We start from the raw sequence: 20,717 nt of genomic DNA on the forward strand, positions 1-20,717 counted from the left end.
TCCACTAGGAGGTAGTAGAGGTAGGTAAGTGCCATTAAAGGGTGGTAGAAGCAGAGGAAGCAGTAGAGGGACTAGGGTTGGATCTAACTGTGATACTGGAAAGGATAGTTAAAATGGGGATAGTTTTACTGAAAGGGGTAGTCAAATTGGGGATAGTTTTATTGGAAGGGATAGTCAAATTAGGGATAATCAAAGTGGGGATACTTCAAGGCATGCTGAGATATTAGGCACAAATATATTAGGTAATATTTTTTAGAGTAGAGGAAGCAGCAGAGGGACTAGGGCTGGATCTAACAGTGATACTGGAAAGGGTAGTTAAATTGGGGATAGTTTTACTGGAAGGGGTAATCAAATTGGGGATAGTTTTACTGAAAGGGGAGTAAACTTGGGAATAGTCAAAGTGGGGAGGCATGTTGAGATATTAAGCACAAATATATTAGGTAATGAATTTTTAGATTCTTATAAAAATGGCAGTATTGCAAGGGGTGCCTAACAAGGGGTAGACCCGGAAGGAATAGATAGAATAACCCCAAGGGAATTGAAACAACTTATCTGTATTAATAATACAGATAAGAATCGAAAAGGCAAAGCTAATGCATCTATTGGCAGAGGTAGTTTGCATCAACGAAATGACACTATTAATACAGATAAGAATGGAAAAGGCAAAGCTAATGCATCTATTGGCAGAGGTAGTTTGCATCAACGAAATGACACTAGTAATGAAATTGAGTTTTCATTTTGTAACGACCCCAAAATGAACCGTCACCGGCGCTAGGATTCAGGTCGGCTTAAGGCCGCCAGAACCCGTAGCAAGCCTGCTATACTCTCTGTGTACCTGTAAATCTCATACATGATCATACATTTTCTGTGAAAATAAAAACTCTTTTCTGAACCAAGGCTTAACCTGTGCATGCACTATCTCTGTACTCTGTACTCTGTACTCTGTACTCTGTACCCCTGACTAGAGCTTGCTCTAGATGGGTTAACTCATACCTGTTAAGCCTGGTTTTTCACATACTCTGTAAAACATATACATATACAGATCATGTACATAACACAAGATTTACAACACCAAATAACTAAGTCAAGCACAACTTGCACTGTATACACAACTAGTACATTTCTTTAATATTACATGTCCACTCTAAGCTATTACAAATCTCTTTACTCTTTCTGTACTCTGCTGATCTTTCCCTGTACACTGTACACTGAACCTGCAAAACTGGGGTTAAGGAAGTGGGATGAGCTCTATAGCCCAGTGAGTAGAATAGTAAAACAGGTCATTAAAACATGATCTTATGGAATGCATCATATCACAGACAATTCACATCAAGGGTAAACCTGTCACCACATAGTTCCAGTAACTATTCCGTGCCAGGCCGTAGACTGGGGTCCTGGTCTTCCTGTACTGTATTTGTATATGTGTATATAACACCTGTACTTAACATTTGCCAGGGCGTAGACTGGGCACCTGGTCTTTACTATACCTGCCAGGCCGTAGAATGGGGTCCTGGACTTTCCTATACTTGCCAGGTCGTAGAATGGGATCCTGGACTTCCTGTCTGGTACTATTGGATCATTCAGCATTCACCCACAACAACAAATAACTATTCAATGCAACATATTCGTGGATTCTAATGCAAACAACTTACTGTATATTCATGATGCATGAATGATGCTAAAAGCATTTCATTTCTCAATTAAAAGATTAAGTTTAGTTCCACTCACCTCTAGCTATCTGGACTGACTCTGCAGGCTCTGGAAACGCTGGAGCAGTACTCACTGCTGCTCTCTCTGGTTCCTCTGGTCTGTGCCTACACAGATGGACTCAAATGAGGGACCAAACTAGCTTATGAATAACTCTATTAGACTCCCCAAGAATCCCCATAAACTTACTCAAACATCCATGCAAAACATGCAAAGGAAGGCTGGACAGAACACTTTCGGCGGCAGGTTCGGCGGCCGAAAGTCCTCTCCAGAGCCGAAACTCATGCACCTTCAGCGGCCGAATCTCAACTTTCGGCAGTCGAACCCTTTCGGGGGCAAGTTTCGGGGGCTGAAAGGCACTCCAGAGACGAAAATCTCTAACCTTCGGCGGCACCTTCGGCGGCCGAAACTCCCCTCCAGAGCCGAAAGTCCAAAGGCTCGGGGGCAAGCTTAGGCAACCGAAGCCACCTCCTCAGCACGTTCGGTGGCCGAACCTTTCTTCGGCGGCCGAAGCTGGGTTCATCAGCAAGGCAGAACCTTGCTCTGCCTCACGCCAAAATGCACCAAACTCTCCCAAACTCAACCACCTCACTTCCTTAACATGTATACACCTAAGCATATGCTCAAAGGGGTCAGAAACTACCTAAAAACCCCAACAACACAAACATATAACACATAAACATGCTTTTCTCACAAAATCATCAAAACCTCTCTTTTTACCCTATTCATGCAACTCTCTCCCAAAACCACATAAAACCTGTATAAATCGTGACAACAAGCTCAGGATCTTCCCTTACCTCTTGAAACCAAGAAGATGAACGATCCTAACATGGAGTTTTGGAGCAACTCTCCTTCAAACTCTCCAAACTTCACAACTTTGTGTGTTTAGCTCAAAACCTTCAAAATCCATAAAAATCAATCAAACCTTTGCATGATTTGATGAAACCATGAAGAAAACTTAAGAAGGACAGGGTCTCACCTCAGAAAGTGAAAGAAAACGGCAAGAGTTATCCTTTCAACTGACTGAGGGCCTTTTATAGGTGGCTGGCCAGACCACCTTCGGCGGCCACACGTGAAACCGAAAGCCATGCATATTCGGCGGCCGAATGTCACCTTCGGCGGCCGAACCTGGCTTTTCTGCCTTGGTTCTTTTCTTTCAAAAACTCTTTTCATTTTAACTTGAAAACATTAAAACATACAATATGACTTTAGAAAAACATAAATCTTACCTTTCTACAGATTCCGACATCCTAGATTCTATCGGACGACAAGAATTCCGATGCTGGACTCTAGCCGGGTATTACATTCTCCCCCCCTTAAGAACATTCGTCCTCGATTGTTCCTAACACAAACAAACATATAAACATATAAAAAGGAGGAAACTCACCTCAAAATAGATATGGATACTGCTGGAGCATCGACTTCCGTGTCTCCCAGGTGCACTCTTCGAGATTATGGTGGTTCCACAGAACTTTCACCATCGGAATTTCCTTGTTCCTTAACTGCCTGATCTGCGTGTCTAGAATCCGTACTGGCTGCTCTACATAGGTGAGATCTCTAAAAATCTCCATATCAGGCTCACTCAAAACCTGATTCGGATCTGACACAAACTGCCATAGCATAGAAACATGAAATACCGAGTGAATTCTCTCCATAGAAGCAGGTAAATTCAGCTTATACGACACATTTTCGATCCTCTGTAAGATCTCAAAGGGTCCAATGTATCGTGGAGCTAACTTACCCTTTCTTCCAAAACGAACCACTCCTTTCATTGGAGACACCTTCAGCTATACCATACTACCCTCCTGAAACTCTATTTGCTTTCTGCATACGTCTGCATAGCTTTTCTGTCGACTCTGAGCTGTTCTGATCCTCTCTCTGATCATAGGTACTGTTTTACTGGTAATTTCTACTAACTCTGGCCCTGCAAGAGCTTTCTCTCCTACCTCTTCCCAGCAAACAGGTGATCTGCACTTCCTCCCATACAACGCTTCATAAGGAGCCATCCCGATGCTAGCATGATGGCTGTTTGTAACACCCAAAAACAAAATATATATATAAACATAAAGAAATAAATAATAAATAAAAAGAATAAGAATAAAAAAAAGAAAAGAAAAAGAGAAGAGAAAGCAGTGCTAAAATCCAATCTCGTGCCCATCGCACTCTGCAGACTCCGCCAAAATCTGGAGGTGAACTGAGGTCCTCTGTCTGAAACTATAGACACTGGCACTCCATGTAGTCTCACTATCTCATCTAGATAAACCTGTGCCAACTTATCCACAGAATAGTTACTCCTAACTGGAATGAAATGAGCAGATTTCGTGCGTCTGTCCACAATCACCCATATGGAGTCTATCCTGTTGGATGCTGCCGGTAAGCCCACTACGAAATCCATAGCTATGTTTTCCCATTTCCATTCTGGAATTAGCAGTGGGTTAAGCATTCCAGCTGGCTTCTGATGTTCTAGTTTCACCCTCTGACAAACCTCACAGGCTGTCACGAACTGCGCCACTTCTTTCTTCATGGCTGGCCACCAATATACCCTCTTCAGATCCTGATACATCTTGGTGGCTCCTGGGTGAACACTATACTTCGCATTATGAGCTTCCCTCATAATGTCTTCCTTCAGACTGCTACTAGCTGGTACACAAAGGCGACTCCCATAGCGAAGGATCCCTTTGCTATCAAATCTGAACTCTGCACTGGTGCCTGACTGAACAGTCCTGGCAATTTTCATCAATTCAGGGTCCTCATGCTGTTTCTGAGCTATCTGCTCCAGAAACACAGGTGTCACTCTCATCTGTGCTATCAACGCACCTGTACCAGACAATTCTAACTGTAACCCTTCCTCTATGAGCTTATAAAGCTCCATCACTACTGGTCTCCGCTCTGCTGCTATATGGGATAAACTGCCTAGTGACTTCCGGCTTAGGGCGTCTGCCACTACATTCGCCTTACCCTGATGATACTGGATCTTACAATCATAATCACTGAGCAATTCTACCCATCTTCTCTGCCTCAAATTCAGTTCTCTCTGGCTCAAGATGTACTGTAAACTCTTGTGATCAGTGAAGATCTCGCATTTAACCCCATAGAGGTAATGCCTCCACATCTTGAGTGCAAAGATAACTGTTGCCATCTCAAGGTCATGGGTGGGGTAATTCAACTCGTGCTTCTTCAACTGTCTAGAAGCATAAGCAATCACCCTATCCTGCTGCATCAAAACACAACCCAATCCCACTCGAGACGCATCACAGAACACTGTGAAATCCTCGTTACTAACAGGCAGAGCTAGCACTGGTGCTGATGTCAATCTCCTTTTGAGCTCCTCAAAGCTCTCTTCACACTGGTCTGACCAGACAAACTTCTGGTTCTTCTGAGTCAGTTTGGTCATAGGAGCAGCTATCTTCGAGAAGTCCTGAACGAACCTCCTGTAGTAACCTGCCAGTCCCAAAAAGCTTTTAATCTCAGTCACTGTAGTGGGTCTGGGCTAGTTAGCTACAGCCTCTATCTTCTTGGAGTCTACCTCAATCCCTTCTGCTGATACCACGTGTCCCAAGAAGGAAATGCTCCTCAACCAAAACTCACACTTAGAGAACTTGGCATACAAACTATGCTCTCTCAGTGTCTGCAGAACTATCCTCAGATGCTGGGCATGCTCCTCTGCATCTCTGGAATATACTAAGATATCATCGATAAAAACAATAACAAAGTGATCCAGAAACTCGCTGAAAACTCTGTTCATGAGATCCATGAATGCTGCAGGGGCGTTAGTCAACCAGAACGGCATCACTAAGAACTCATAATGCCCATATCTGGTCCTGAAAGCTGTCTTTGGCACATCTGCCTCTCTGACTCTCAACTGATGATACCCGGATCGCAGATCTATTTTAGAGAAACAACCTGCTCCAGCTAGCTGGTCGAATAGATCATCAATCCTAGGTAGAGGATACCTGTTCTTGGTAGTGACCTTGTTCAACTGTCTGTAGTCGATACAAAGTCTGAGGGATCCATCCTTCTTTCTGACAAAGAACACTGGAGCACCCTAAGGTGAGGTACTAGGGCGGATGAAACCCTTATCTACCAACTCATGCAACTGCTTTTTCAACTCTTGTAATTCTGCTAGTGCCATCCTGTAGGGAGGAATAGAGATAGGTCTGGTATCATGCAGCAATTCAATTTCAAACTCTATCTCCCTATCAGGTGGTAGTCCTGGTAAGTTGTCTGGGAACACATCTGGAAACTCTCGGACTACTGGTACTGTGGCTGGTTCCCTAACCTGACTATCTAGCTCCTTCACATGAGCTAGAAACCCCTGACAACCCCTCCTAAGCAAACGACGAGCCTAAAGGGCTGAAATCAAACCTCTGGGTATACCTCTCCTGTCTCCTCTGAAGACACACTCTGACCCATCCTGGTCTCTGAGACTCACTACCTTCTCTCTATAGTCCAAGGTCGCACTATATGCAGATAACTAATCCATCCCTAGAATGACATCAAAATCTGTCAAGTCTAGAACCACAAGGTTAGCTGGAAGGTATCTACCCTCTATGAACACTGGACTGAAACGACAGACTGACGCTGCCACTGATGGGTCACACTTGGGTCCACTGACCCAGAGAGGATACTCTAACTCAGAAGTCATCAAACCCAACCTCTCTATGGCTCTCGATGCAACAAAGGAATGAGAAGCACCGGGGTCCATCAAAGCATACACATCTGAACACCCTATGATGAGATTACCTGACACCACTGTGTTCGACGTGTTCCCCTCCTCCTGTGTCACAGTGAAAATCCGTGCTGGGGCTACCGGATTTTCAGCTCGGGAACCTGCTGCTGAAGTAGAGGCTGCCCCTCTCCCTCTACCTCTGCCACTACTCTGAGGTACGGCTGGAGCTGCTGGCTGTACTACACTGCCTGAACTCATCTGCTGGGATGGTGCAAAAGTCACCTGAGGACAATCCTGAGCAAAATGCCCTTCCTGTCCACACCTATAACAAGCTGAAGATCCCAACTGACAAGCTCCCTTGTGTGGTCTCCCACATCTTCTACATACTGAACTGCTTGCGCCAGAGCTTGCGCCACTACCTATTCCCAGACCAGACTTGACTTTATTCCAGAACTTAGTCTTTGTTCCTTTTGCTTTTTCCCATCTTTTGCTACCTGACGTTGCTGCACTGGGGGCCTTAGAACCCGAAGCCTGTGCCCTTGACTGTCTCTGAATATTGGCACTTGCTTCCATCTTCCTGGCTGCATCCACTATAGAGTGGAAACTCTCCTTTTCTGCTGGAAGAATCAAGGAAGAATACCTGAGATACAATCTCATAGTATATCTCCTTGCCTTCTTTTGATCAGTATCATAGGCTTGACCCACATACTGAAGCAAATCCAGGAACTTATCTATAAACTCGTCAACACTCATCTCGTCTGTCTGTCGCAACTGCTCAAATTCGATGACTTTCATCTCCCTGGAGCTATCAGGAAAAGCCCACCCTGCAAACTCATTGGCGAACTCTCCTCATGACATACTGTCCACCCTGGGCTCCATATAATTCTTGAACCATTCTCGAGCTTTCTTACACTTAAGTGTAAACCCTGCCATCTCAATGGCTTTACTATTATCTGCTCCCAACTCACTAGTTATCATCCTAACTGATCTGAGGTATTCAAAGGGATCATCTCCTGGATTGAACTTAGGAGCATCCAATTTCAAGTACTCTGTCATTTGCACCTTACCTCCAGATGAGCTAGGTTGATGTCTGTCAACAATAGGGACTACTGGTTCTGGTTGTGGTGGTGGAGGTACTGGTTCATTTAGCTCTGGGTGTGCTGCACTTGGATGGGTAGGGGAAGGTGGATACATAGGATATGGTGGATAATAATGAGGATAAGGCATATGTGGCATGTAAGTAGGATATGGGACAAAACTAGAGTACTCCGACATACCTCCCATCGGATACCCTGGGTCCTGAGGAAAGGATGGATAGTCAAAACCTGAGGCCTGAGCGCCTCCATGCGACTCTCCCATACCTTCTTCAGATCTGCCTACACTCATGCTTTCATCTATAGACTGGTCAATCTCCATAGCCTCCCTCACTTCCTCTGATCTTCCTCCTCTAACTGTACCTCTTCTGCTCTCGTCTACAGACCTTCTAGGGTCTATTGACGTACCTTCCCTGCTAGATCTCTGAGATCTTGCCCTTGGCAATGCAGGAGGACGAGCAGCTGTTCTCTCACTATCTGGTGGGACTCCAGTCAATCGAGCTGATCGACGAGTTCCTTGCATTTTAACTCTGGAAAACAACACATAACATAGCATATCAGCATATATTTCACTCACACATCGCAATAATGCACATGCATATCATGGCATTTCATAGCATCACATAGACAGGACGCAACATCCTATCCTAGTGGACATGTTTCCCTATTGTGCTTGACTTCCTCTAACCTCTATGAGCCCGACACTCTCTCTATAGGTCCGATCATATGAACCTAGGGCTCTGATACCAATCTGTAATGACCCCAAAATGGACCGTCACCGGCGCTATGATTCAGGTCGGCTTAAGGCCGCCAGAACCCGTAGCAAGCCTGCTATACTCTCTGTGTACCTGTAAATCTCATACATGATCATACATTTTCTGTGAAAATAAAAACTCTTTTCTGAACCAAGGCTTAACCTGTGCATGCACTATCTCTGTACTCTGTACTCTGTACTCTGTACCCCTGATTAGAGCTTGCTCTAGATGGGTTAACTCATACCTGTTAAGCCTGGTTTTTCACATACTCTGTAAAACATATACATATACAGATCATGTACATAACACAAGATTTACAACACCAAATAACTAAGTCAAGCACAACTTGCACTGTATACACAACTAGTACATTTCTTTAATATTACATGTCCACTCTAAGCTATTACAAATCTCTTTACTCTTTCTGTACTCTGCTGATCTTTCCCTGTACACTGTACACTGAACCTACAAAACTGGGATTAAGGGAGTGGGATGAGCTCTATAGCCCAGTGAGTAGAATAGTAAAACAGGTCATTAAAACATGATCTTATGGAATGCATCATATCACAGACAATTCACATCAAGGGTAAACCTGTCACCACATAGTTTCAGTAACTGTTCCGTGCCAGACCATAGACTGTGGTCCTGGTCTTCCTGTACTGTATATGTATATGTGTATATAACACCTGTACTTACCATTTGCCAGGGCGTAGACTGGGCACCTGGTCTTTACTATACCTGCCAGGCCGTAGAATGGGGTCCTGGACTTTCCTATACTTGCCAGGCCGTAGAATGGGGTCCTGGACTTCCTGTCTGGTACTATTGGATCATTCAGCATTCACCCACAACAACAAATAACTATGCAATGCAACATATTCGTGGATTCTAATGCAAACTACTTACTGTATATTCATGATGCATGAATGATGCTAAAAGCATTTCATTTCTCAATTAAAAGATTAAGTTTAGTTCCACTCACCTCTGGCTATCTGGACTGACTCTGCAGGCTCTGGAAACGCTGGAGCAGTACTCACTGCTGCTCTCTCTGGTTCCTCTGGTCTGTGCCTACACAGATGGACTCAAATGAGGGACCAAACTAGCTTATGAATAACTCTATTAGACTCCCCAAGAATCCCCATAAACTTACTCAAACATCCATGTAAAACATGCAAAGGAAGGCTGGACAGAATACTTTCGGCGGCAGGTTCGGCGGCCGAAAGTCCTCTCCAGAGCTGAAACTCATGCACCTTCGGCGGCCGAATCTCAACTTTCGGTAGCCGAACCCTTTCGGGGGCAAGTTTTGGGGGCTGAAAGGCACTCCAGAGACGAAAGTCTCTAACCTTCGGCGGCACCTTCGGCGGCCGAAACTCCCCTCCAGAGCCGAAAGTCCAAAGGCTTGGGGGCAAGCTTAGGCAACCGAAGCCACCTCCTCAGCACGTTCGGCGGCCGAACCTTTCTTCGGCGACCGAAGCTGGGTTCATCAGCAAGGCAGAACCTTGCTCTGCCTCATACCAAAATGCACCAAACTCTCCCAAACTCAACCACCTCACTTCCTTAACATGCATACACCTAAGCATATGCTCAAAGGGGTCAGAAACTACCTAAAAACCCCAACAACACAAACATATAACACATAAACATGCTTTTCTCACAAAATCATCAAAACCTCTCTTTTTACCCTATTCATGCAACTCTCTCCCAAAACCTCATAAAACCTGTATAAATCATGAAAACAAGCTCAGGATCTTCCCTTACCTCTTGAAACCAAGAAGATGAACGATCCTAACGTGGAGTTTTGGAGCAACTCTCCTTTAAACTCTCCAAACTTCACAACTTTGTGTGTTTAGCTCAAAACCTTCAAAATCCATAAAAATCAATCAAACCTTTGCATGATTTGATGAAACCATGAAGAAAACTTAAGAAGGACAGGGTCTCACCTCAGAAAGTGAAAGAAAACGGCAAGAGTTATCCTTTCAACCGATTGAGGGCCTTTTATAGGTGGCTGGCCAGACCACCTTCGGCGGCCACACGTGAAACCGAAAGCCATGCATGTTTGGCGGCCGAATGTCACCTTTGGCGGCCGAACCTGGCTTTTCTGCCTTGGTTCTTTTCTTTCAAAAACTCTTTTCATTTTAACTTGAAAACATTAAAACATACAATATGACTTTAGAAAAACATAAATCTTACCCTTCTACAGATTCCAACATCCTAAATTCTATCGAACGACAAGAATTCTGATGCCGGACTCTAGCCGGGTATTACACATTTACTGGTAGTAAGGATGAGGATTGGACATGGGATAAAGTGAAGAGTAGGGAGTTTGATTCTGATAATAGCAGTGATAGTGAATCAGCCAATGAAACAGGGATGATAAGGACTTGCTTGAAAATGACAGTGATGCTTTATCCGACATAATAACAAACTCTTCTTTGGGAATGCCTGATGAATAATTATATGATGAGGCAAGCAGTATTGGTAAAAGAAAAAAAAGTTCATGATCCTTTTAAGGGAATGTATGGAAAAGAGTTTAAACCTGATGTTAGGGGATATAGTATTTAAACTTAGTTAAGTTTTTCTTGTTGTGAAATCCATTAGGGACAGTTTGAGAGATTATGCTATCAAAAGTGATACGAATTCAATAGGACAGACTTATAACAATAGTTTGAAATAACCTTACATCATTCAAATGAGTCTAAAAGGAGTTCAAAATCATATTTAGGGTGTACTTCAATTTATATAGTATAAATTTGGTGCAACACTTGCAATTATGTATTTAAGGAGTGTAATCAAGTTTACGGGTCAAAACTACACAAAAGAAAGTCTAAAGTGAAGATGAAGGAAGATTTTTATGAAAATTCAAATCCATTGGGCCTAATTAAAAGGTGTACATGTTCATCAAACCAAGTGGGCAGATTTGAAGAAACTATATAATGCATGTGCAACTTAAGAAGTATGTGTAAGGCATATGCACAACTCATGGACAACTTTAAGGGACATGTTATATATGTTATTTGGGGCTTAATGATATATTTTGTAAGCTCACTTATTTAGGTTAAGCTTATACTATCTTATTTATTTTAATATTACTAGTTTAGTTGTTTAGGCCTAATTTTTGGTATTACTGTGTCGCTCCGTTACTATAGATTTAATTCGGCCAGCCTTGTTTAGCACTTTAGGATTTAATTTATTTTTAATATTTTAGGATTAGGTTTAGTTTTCTCTGTATAAACTCTAATCGTCCTTTGCATGGGAGACTTTTAATTAAAATTTAGAATTATTCATACTATTTGCATACCTTTGTTATTATGAAAGTATGAGATTGTATTTTTTTTAAATTGCATTAAAAATTAAGATAAAATTTTCAATTCATTTACAATCGTTTATCTTATTTCCTAATCTTCAATTATTGATGTTTTTATTTATCTTATAAATTCATTTTACAACAAAAGTTTGGGATATATATAAATATGACAAGTTATTCAAATAATGAGTTTTTGAAGTTGATAAAAAATATTAGATAATATGTGATATTATAATGTGATAATATTTAAATTATATCCTTTCCGTATTATAAGTTTTGTCTATTTTATCTTTTTAAAAGATAATTTTTTTATTAACTTTTTAATTATATTCCTGTTAAAAATATTAAATTTTATTAAATATTAAAAAATATTTAGTAAAAATAAAATAAATTAAATAGAATTATAATAATTAATTTATATATTAATGTAGTGTAAAAAATAAAAAATGATAAAAATTATAATACGGAAGAAGTATATATTTTCAATGAATTTGGACTTGGTATTTATAGATTATTTTCGGATGTTTTAATGATTAGACCTTATTTTAATAAGGATCATCTAGGCACATGTTTGGTATAAAATATATTTTAAAAAATACCTTTTTATTTTTTGATGTTTAAAAAATTAATTAATTAAAAATATGTTTCGACTAAAATAATAATTTTTAAATTTTTTTTTAAAAAATAGAATTTTATTTTATTCATTTTAACAATTTTATTAATACTATTATATATAAATTTATTAATAATTTTTATTTTTAAATTAAGACTAAATAATATAAAATAAATTATTTTATTAAAAAATATTTTTCTTAATTTTTTTTTAAAAAAATTACTATTATATTCATTACTTTCTATATTGTAATTACATATATGTTCCTCTTATTATATCATTTGTATAATTACGTTTATTGCTTTCTCTAATATAATTACTTATTACGCTTTACATTTTTTGTAATGCATTATTTATTTAATGAGTTATAGAAATTGATTAAGCAATTTACCTTTTAGATATAGATAAATTCTCTTTGGATGATTAAAATGTTTCCTATTTCTAAAAAAATGATTGATGGATGAGATTTAATTATTACAAATAATGAATTTTAAATTTATTTATATAAATAATATAAGATGGAGAAGTTTTCATACCAATCAATGATTTCATTTAATTAGGTATTAAAAAGAGTATAATAATATATATTATATCTTACAATTTTCTTTTTTAAAGATAAGTGTAATTAGAGTTTGGCACGAATTTAAATTTGTTTCTATCCAGTTATGAGAAAGTAAGATGTGTTTTTATTTTCAGGTCTGCGAATGATGTCACTCATGTTCTAACAATATTTGCTTATTCCGAATCAGGTCAAGAGTTTGAATTCATTCCCTTCTCCTTATATAGTTTCTTTGATCGTTTTGAGTTAATGATATTTCTTTTTTTTTTTAAAAAAAAGTCTCGTTGAATGCCATGTGGCATTTGTGTTAAACTCTTATAAGACAAGTCGATCAACATATTCACATGTTAATTTGCATAGCAAAGTGAGTTGGTTAGCATTGGGTAACTAACAAATTAAGGGACAGTGCAAATGTGATATTTTAAATGGAAAATCATAATTGGACAATTCTAGCACACAAGCACAACAATTAAAAGTACAAACATTTAATGAATGGAATACTTATTTCACCGATTCAATAAAACAATATGATAATAATATTATCATAGTAACGATTCACACATCATTTATAGATAGGGAAAACACTTATAAGAGTAGAACATAATATAGAAACTCGATAAACCTACAATGGCCAATTGAGTTTGATTCTCATCGGTAGTCAACTATTTGCTCTGATTTCCCTTTAAAAAATTTAAAAATAAAATAGGGTCTGTAAGGAGGGTAAACACTTATAAGAGTAGAATACAATATAAAAACTCGATAAACCTACAATGGCCAGTTGAGTCTGATTCTCACCAGTAATCAACTATTCACTATGATTCCCCTTTAAAAAATTTAAGAATAAAATGGAGTGTGTAAGGAGTATAAATCAATATATTGAGATGACACACCCCTTAAAACAAATAATTAAAAAGAAATTACAAATAGGTTTTGCGATTTCAAACTTTTAAAATTTAATATTATGTTTTCTATACGGTTTTTGAAAATTTAGATTTTCGACACTAATACAAGTTAAGTTGATCCAAAGTAACAAGTCAAATACATAAAATAAAATAAAATAAAATAAAAAAAAAAAAACAAAAAGCTTAATCTGCAATGCTCAATCTAAGAGAAATAGCTTCCTTAAAAATCCTAGCACCTAAAAGAGATCGGATAGGATCCTAAAGGACTTGACAAAACACGTCGTGTTTGGCAATACATTTTGCAAATAGCTCAATGTTACTAGAACTTCCTGAAGAAGATGCCAACACCAATGAAGCACAGAGAAACATAGATCACCAAAGTAGAAGCTCGAAAGTTTCTCAACGAAAAGAACCTCTAAAGAAGATGGCCTTCGAAGGAGGGCTAAAGTACATGACAATGCATGCAAAAGGCAAGAGATTTTGAGCCAAAAGAATAGAAGTAATGAGTAAAGCTCTTTGATTCTATCGGACTTTGAAAGACTAGGCGTCTAAAGAGATCACAAGTAGCGTCCCGAGAATTCCACACCACAGCAAATAGAAGACTTGACATTCCAACTCCTGATTATAAACAACAAAGGGAGTACGAGGAGTCGCATCTACATCAACCAATAAAAACATAACCAATACACTATATGCAAACTATAATAAAAGAAAAAGGAGAAGACAAATTAATGTATCAATAAAATCAACAAAACCCTTTATTTATTCATAATATTATTGAGAGTGGAGAGAAACTCATTCTTAGAATAAAAAAATAAATCTTTTTCTATTTAAACGAAATAAAAAATAAGCTTTTATAGACGAAAGTCCTCGTAGGCCATTTCAGCCCAGCTAATTTTTCTAGCGCTCCTCAGCCTTACTTGTGGGTCAAGTGAGACTTAGAAGCAAGCCCCCAGGTGATTCTTTCTAGTCCCTTTCTCACCCACCTTCAACTTATTTGAGACTAGCTGAAATTAATATTTAAATAATTTTAAGTATAATTCGAGTCGTTCTCCTAAGAATGCATAGTTCACTTAATTAATAGGTATTTAATTCGAGATTAATTTTTATTTATATTGCTTTTAAATGAATTTTAAATACTACTGATATGATAAAATTAAAAAATAAAAAATAATCCGAATGATTCGATCATGATTGTAGGTTTATTTTTAAATAATTTTAAAATTTCAAAAACATAACCCAATCCAAACAGGTAAAATTTAAAAAATTCAGAATTGACTTGCTTCAATTTTTTCAAACACAGATTTGACTTGAATTAAGTTTATTTATATTTTTCGAGTCAAGCTTGAATTCAGAAATATATTAAAATTAGATAAAAAATGAGAGAGAAAATTTTTAAATTTCAATTTTACCCTCAAATAAAACTCCTTATTTAATTATTAGATATAGCTATTATTAAAAAATAGTCCCTATATTTTCAGAAATATATTAAAACGTCCTTATCTTTTCTCATATCTATTAAAATGTCCTTATCTTTTCTTATATATATTAAAATGTCCTCATTGTTTTTTTCTGTCAACGAAATAGTCCCTTCTCCTCCTCCTCCTTAAAAGGAAGAAAAAGAAGAAGAAAAAGAAGAAGAAGATTATGATGATGATAATGAAGGAGAAGAAGAAGAATAAGAAGGAGAAGAAGAAGGAGAAGAAGAAGATGATGATGATGAAAGCTCCTTCAATTCTGCTGGTGCCATCCTGTAGGGAGGGATAGAGATTGGTCTGGTTCCAGGCATTAATTCAATTTCAAACTCTATCTCCCTAGCAGGTGGTAAACCTGGCAGCTTGTCTGGGAAGACATATAAAAACTCTCTGACCACGGGCACTGAGGCGGGCTCTCTGACATGACTATCAAACTCTCTCACATGAGCTAGAAAACCCTGACAACCCCTCCTGAGCAGCCTACGAGCCTGTAGGGCTGATATCAAACCTCTAGGTGTACCCCTCCGGTCTCCTCTGAAGACAACCTCTGACCCATCCTGACCTCTGAACCTGACTACCTTGTCTCTGCAATCCAAGGTAGCACCATGGGTAGATAGCTAATCCATCCCTAGAATGACGTCAAAATCTGTCAAATCTAGAACCACAAGGTCGGCTGAAAGGCATCTCCCCTTAACAAAAATTGAACTACACTGGCAGACTGACTATGCCACTGACGGGTCACACTTGGGTCCACTGACCCATAGGGGACACTCTAACCCAGAGACCATCAAACCCAACCTCTCGATGGCTCTAGGAGCAATGAAAGAATGAGATGCACCAGGGTCCATTAAGGCATAAACATCTGAACAACCAATGATGAGATTACCTGACACCACGGTATTAGATGTGTTCGCCTCCTACTGAGTCATCGTGAAGATCCGTGCTGGAGCTGATGGACGTTCACCCCTGAAATCCGCTGAAGAAGAGGCTGCCCCTCTCCCTCTGCCTCTGCCACTGGCCTGAGTCGCGGCTGGAGCTACTGGCTGAGCCACACTACCAGAAGCTGTCTGCTGAGACTGTGCCACAAAAGCTGCTCTAGGACACTCCCGTGCCATGTGTCCCCCCTGCCCACATCTGAAGCAGGCTGTCGTCCCAAACCGACATACTCCCTTGTGCGGCTTCCCACACTTCATACATACTGCATTATCTGCACCTGAGCTCGAGCCACTCCCTAATCCCAGACCTGACTTGATCTTGTTCCAAAACTTGTTCTTCTTGGACTTCCTGTGGCCTCTGTCCCACTTCTTACTGCCTGAAGCTGCTGAACTCAAGGAAGAAGGGTCCAACATTCCCCCACCTGGGGTCTTGGAACCAGAAGACTGTGCCACTGACTGCTTAACTCTTCCCTCGATTATGGCACTAGCCTCCATCCTCCGGGCCATATTCACTATGGCATGGAAACTCTCCCTCTCTGCTGACTGGATCAAGGAGGAATACCTGGAATGAAGCTTTATGATATACCTTCTTGACTTCTTCTGGTCTGTGTCAAGATTTTGCCCAGCAAACGGCAACAGCTCCAAGAATCTATCTGTGTACTCATCTACACTCATCTCCTTCGTCTGCCTTAACTGCTCAAACTCGATCATTTTCAGCTCCCTTGAGCTATCAGGGAAAGCCCATCCTGCAAACTCATTAGCAAACTCCTCCCATGATACGCTATCCAACCTCGGGCTCACATAGTTTTTAAACCACTCTCGGGCCTTCTTGCACTTCAGTGTGAACCCAGCCATCTGAATGGCTCTACAGTCATCAACTCCTATCTCATCTGTAATCATCTTGACCCTCCCAAGGTACTCAAACGGGTCATCACCAGTTTCATACTAGGGAGCACCCAGCTTCATATAATCGGTCATTTTGACCTTGCTCCCTCTAGATGAGCTAGGCTTAGGTACTTGGGTTTCTAAGACCATGGGTTCTGCTGGTGGTGGAGGAGGTGCAACATCCCCTGGGTTAGAGTTTGTTGTACCTGGGTAGAAAGATGGGGGTGGGTACATAGGGTATTGTGGGTATGGTGGGTAGAAAGGTGGGTATGGCATGTGAGAGTGATAAGGGTTAAAGCTGGGGTAATTCGATGTACCTCCCATTGAATACCCGGGATTCTGTGAAAAAGGTAGGTACTGGGGTGGCTGAACAAATTCCGAGGCCTGAGTGCCTCCTTGAGACTCTCCCATACCCTCTTCAGACATACTCACTCCAAGACTGCCATCCCTCCTCTGATCCACATCCATATCATCCCCCACATCTTCTGACATTCCACCTTGAACTGTCCCCCTTCTGCTAACATCAAAAGACGTTCTAGGGTCCCTTAACATTCTCTCCCTGCTTGATCTGCATGACATTGCCCTAGGCAATGCAGGAGGACGGGCATCCGAGCCCTCGTCCTGAGGTGGTACTCCAGTCAATCGTGGAGATCGATGAGTTCCTCTCATCTCGCTTACTGAAAAATAGCACACATCACATAAACATTAGCATCAAATGGTTCATGTGCAAACACATGAACCCGCATCACATACATCACATATCATTAATGCACAGGCATATAATCATGGCATTTCACATCATCATTCAAGACAGGACTCTACATCCTATCCTAGTGGACATGATTCTCCTATTGTGCTTGACCTTCTATAACCTCTATGAGCCCGACACTCTCTAAGTCCGACCATATGAACGTAGGGCTTTGATACCAATCTGTAACGACCCGAAAATTGGACCGCTACAGGCGCTAGGATCCAGGTCGGCTTAAGGCCGCTGGGACCCATAGCAAGCCTCACATATAACCTGTATACCTGTTTAATCCCATACATGGTCAACATATACATAAAAATTTTTGAACTTTCACATTCATTTACCAAACTTAACCTGTGCATGCACAACTCAGAAGTATAACCATCAACCCCACACTGGAGTCCTCATCAATACTCCAATGGGGTAACATAACATATAATAAGCTTGGTTTACATAAACAATGATAAAACATTTTATATACCATGTACAAAGGGATTAACCAACATACTAGGGTCAAGCACAACTATAAACCTCAATAAACGTCATTACATTACATTACTGTACTATGCTTTACATTACATCATGTTCATGTCCACAACTAGCTATTACATAAAACATGACTTCTAATCCTGCTGACTTCCTGGACTAGTCCGTACCTGCAAACCTGGGGGATTAAGGGAGTGGGGTGAGCTACTAGAGCCCAATGAGCAGAATAATAAAATATTATATTTAAAATTCATGCTTTCATGGAATGCATCACATCACAACCAAATCACATCAAGGATGAACTTGTCACCATTTAGCCCTCTACACAGTCCAATCATGCCAGGGGCGTAGTGCAGGCACACCTGGACTTCCATATCATATCATATATATCCAATCGTGCCGGGGGCGTAGTGCAGGCCATACCCGGACTTTCTCTTACATAGTGCCAGGGGCGTAGTACAGGCACACTTGGACTTCCATATCATATCATCATTATATCATGTCATAGCATACGAGGGCTAATGGATCATTCAATGTTCATCCGCATCAACATCATATTATGCAATGCAACATATTCGTGAATTCTAATGCAAACAACCTAATATATCTCATGGCATTCGTGATGCATGAACATGCTCAAAACTGATATATTTACCTTGAAGTATAAGAGTTATTCTACTCACCTCAGGCTAGCTCTAAAAGACACTGAAGCAGCTAACTCACTGCTGGGGTCCTCGGTTCCTCGGGTCCGAACCTACACAGGTGGACTCAAATGAGGGACCAAACATACAAGAACGTGACTCTAAAATACTCCCCAAAAACCCCCCTAAAACACCTTAAAACAATCATAGAAAACATGCAAAGGAAGGCTGAACATGGCACTTTCGATGGCAGGTTCGGCGGCCGAAAGTCCCTCCAGAGCTGAAAGTCATGCACCTTCGGCGGCACTTTCGGCAGCCGAAGGTTCCTTCCAGAGACGAAACTCATGCATGTTCGGCGGCACCTTCGGCGGCCGAAACTCCCTTCTAGAGCTGAAAGTCCACTTTCGAGGGCAGGGTTCGGCAGCCAAAGGCTGGCCTCCACAGGCAGGTTCGGCGGCCGAAAGTCCCTTCGACTGTCGAATCTGAGTTCTTTCAAAGGGCAGAACTTAGCCTCCACAATGCACATTTGCCTCCCAAACCATTCCAACTCAAAACCAACACTTCCAAAACATGCATACATACCTCCATAACCAACTCAACACATGTTATGTCACCCATTGGGGGCACTGATGAGATCCCATAGAGGGGTCAATGCTTATGATTATGTTATGTATAGTGCATGCACAGGTTGAGTTTGGTGAATGAATGAAAGGAAAAGTTTTAAACTTTTATGTATATTGTTGATCATGTATGGGATTAAACAAGTTCACAGGATGTATGTTAGGCTTGCTACGGGTCTCGGCGGCCTTAAGCCGATCTGGATCCTAGCGCCGGTAGCGGTCCGATTTTCGGGTCGTTACAGAAGAGGGGTGAGCTAAAAAGCCCAGTGAGCAGAAACTATAAAGGAAAAGCAGTTCATTAAAACGTATGCTATCATGGAATGCATCACATCACAAACAAAGCACATCAAGGATGAATTTGTCACCAATAGCCCTCTACTAGAAAAATCTCATATCATAACAAGTTCAGCAATACTCTGTGCCAGGGGCGATACGGCCACACCTGGTCTTCTCTTACTCTGTGTCAGGGGCAATACGGCCACACCCGGTCTTCTCTTACTCTGTGCCAGGGGCGATACGGCCACACCTGGTCTTCCATCTCATATCATATCATACATATCATATCGTATCATTTCATAACATGTCATATCATATCATATTGAGGGCTAAAGGATCATCCAATATCCATCCACATCATCATCATCGTATTATGCAATGTATCATATTCGTGAATTTCTAATGCAAATAACCTATTACATAACATGGCATTCATGATGCATGAACATGCTTAAAACATTCGATTTATGTAAAAACATAGTTCAGTTCCACTCACCTCTGGCTAGCTCTGGACTAACTCTGAAGCAGCTACCACTGCTAAACACCTCGGTTCCTCAGGTCCGATCCTACACAGGTGGACTCAAGTGAGGGACCAAGCATACTCTAAACACTTCCCCAAAAATCCCCTAAAACATCATAAAACAATCATAGAAATCATGCAAAAGAATGTTGAACAGGGCACTTTCGGCGGCAGGTTCGACGGTCGAAAGTCCCTCCAGAGCCGAAACTCAGCCACTTTCGGCGGCACCTTCGGCGGCCGAAAGTGGTTCCAGAGCCGAAACTCGTGCATGTTCGGCGGCACCTTCGGCGGCCGAAACTCCCCTCCAGAGCCGAAAGTCCAGCTTTCGAGGGCAGGGTTCGGCAGCCAAAACAAGCCACCACAGGCGGGTTCGGCGGCCGAAAGTCCCTTCGGCAGCTGAACCTGAGTTCTTCCCGAAGGGCAGAACTCAGTCTCCTCATGCACGAACAGCCTCCAAACCTTCCAAAACAATCCAAACCTCACATGCTCTCTCCCAAACATGCATACACACTCCCTCATGCATATAGGGCA

This window comes from Manihot esculenta, chromosome 10, assembly GCF_001659605.2.
Source record: "Manihot esculenta cultivar AM560-2 chromosome 10, M.esculenta_v8, whole genome shotgun sequence".
Taxonomy (NCBI): domain Eukaryota; kingdom Viridiplantae; phylum Streptophyta; class Magnoliopsida; order Malpighiales; family Euphorbiaceae; genus Manihot; species Manihot esculenta.